This window comes from Micromys minutus (genome assembly GCF_963924665.1).
Source record: "Micromys minutus genome assembly, chromosome: X".
In the NCBI taxonomy this organism is placed as follows: Eukaryota; Metazoa; Chordata; class Mammalia; order Rodentia; family Muridae; genus Micromys; species Micromys minutus.
In genome coordinates, this window is record NC_137970.1 from 38,976,041 (window position 1) to 38,978,197 (window position 2,157).

The 2,157-nt window shown below is 41.7% G+C and overlaps 1 pseudogene across 1 annotated transcript; it reads right to left on the bottom strand.

Annotated features, from left to right (window-relative positions):
* Window positions 1-331: 331 nt before the first annotated feature.
* On the bottom strand, window positions 332-1,282 carry LOC308414885 (sorbitol dehydrogenase-like; annotated as a pseudogene). The gene has a single exon. The product of its transcript is annotated as a sorbitol dehydrogenase-like (transcript).
* Window positions 1,283-2,157: the final 875 nt, after the last annotated feature.

A 2,157-nucleotide genomic window follows, 5' to 3' on the forward strand; every position in this document is an offset into this window, starting at 1 on the left:
TATACCTGTCAGAATATTTAAGATCAATAAAACAAAAGAACTGACAGCTCGTGAGGAAAGGTATACAGCAAGAGGAACACTCATTCCTTGCTGGTGGGAGTGACAGCTTGTATAGCCACTATGGAAATAAGTGTGGCTGTTCTTCAGAAGATGGGGATTCATCCGTCTCAGGATTCAATTATACTACTCTTAAGCATACCAACTCGTCTAAGGCTCTCAGCTTATGAGTTTATTATTTTCAAAAGAAAGATCTGCATTAATGGCCTCCCTTTCAATCCATTTAGCTCTTAGATGCTGAGAGAGTGGGCTCAGGACATAGACCAATTCACGTTTAGGGATTCTGGTCATTGGGGTCACACTTGATCGTAACTTTCAGCCCCACCCCCTTTCTGCTTGTATCAAAGGTTTCTACAGCCTTCTCCAAAGGGTAACTAGGGACTTTACATTCAAAGTCTTTGATGCAAGCATGGAAATTGCCATTGGCTGCGTGTTGTAGTATGGAAACACACCTTTGATACTCACTTCCCACACAGCTTGTGTATACGAGGTGTAAATTGATCATCTTGGAGCCCATTCCCAAAATCACCAACATCCTACCAGAGTGAGTAGATGCCCATCTGGATGGAGGCCTCCGTTCCTGGGCATTCAGTGGAGACCTCTTGCTTGCTCCCCTGCAGACTTTCCACCTTACTGGCAATTTCCTAAGGAGTTTCTTTGGGAACCTGGATGGTAAAGTCTGCTCCAACTTCCTTGGCTTTGGTCAACTGAGAAGTTGGTCAGTCACCACTACTTGAGCAGCTCCCATTGCTTTGGCCACAAGCAAAGTGACTATCCCAACTGGCCCAGCTTCACACACAAGGGCCTTGTTACCCAGGGAAACTTAGCCTCAATGGCACACATTGATCCCCATAGAGAGAGGCTCAATCAGGGCCCCTTCTTCAAAGGTGACACTCAAGATGCTTGTAGCAGAAGTCAGCACTGTGCTTGTAGAAGAGGCAGAGGTTCCCATCATCCGGGGGTGTGGCACAGAAAGAGATCCAACCGGTCAGACTGTATTGGCAGATCTTGCAGTATTCATCTATTTCACAGGCTCAATGGCACCTTGATCTCCTAGTTTTAGATATTTCACCTAAGTGCCTACTTTTGTGATTGTTCCAGCAGCTTCATGCCCAAGCACCACTGGCCTTTTCACCATAAAATCCCCAATTCAACCATGTTCCTAGTACTGAACATCTGAGCTGCAGATTCCCACCAAATGTAACACATTTTTGTAAAACATCATTTGGGCTCAGCTTAGGGATTGGGTAGTTCTTCTGGAAAATGTGTCCAGGTCCGTACACTGCCAGGGATAGGTTCTCTCCCTTAGCTGGAGCTGCCATGTTGCTCTCTTGCTTTGAGGTATCAGCTGGACCCAGCAGATATCTAGTGGTTCTCTGATACTGATTTTCATGTTTTTGTTGTTTTTTAAATCCAACTACTTTGCTGAATATGTTTGTCAGCTGTCAGTGTTTTCCAGTAGAATTTTTAAGGTCTTTTATGTATAACAGCATATTATCTGCAAATAAGATACTTGACTTCTTCCTTTCCAAATTTGCATTCCCTTGATCTTCTTCAGTTTCCCTATTGCTCTAGCTAATAGGTCAACTACTATATTAAATAGGGAGATTGGGCAATTTTGTTTTGTTCCTAATTTTAGTGGAATTGCTTTGAGTTTCTCTTTATTTAAATTGTTGGCTATGGGTTTGCTGTAAACTGCCTTTTTCTGTTGATGTATATTCCTTGTTTCCAAAATCCTTTCCAGGACTTTTTATCATGAATGGGGTGTTGAATTTTTGTCAAAACATTTTCTGCTTCTAATGAGAAGATATTGTGTTTCTTTTAGTTTGTTTATATACTGGATTATATTTTATTCATTTTTTTAGATGTTGAACTATCCCAGCATCTCTGGGGTAAAGCTTACTTGATCATGGTGAATGATCTTTGGATGTGTTTGTAATCTCAATAAGTCACATTTGTCAATCTTTGACCTTAGAGCTCGAGCTATTGGTGTTTTGTTCAGGAAATTTTCTCCTGTGCCTATGAGTTCTATGGTTTTCCCTACGTTCGCATCTAATAGTTTCAGTGTACCAGGTTTAATGTGGAGATCTTTGATCCATT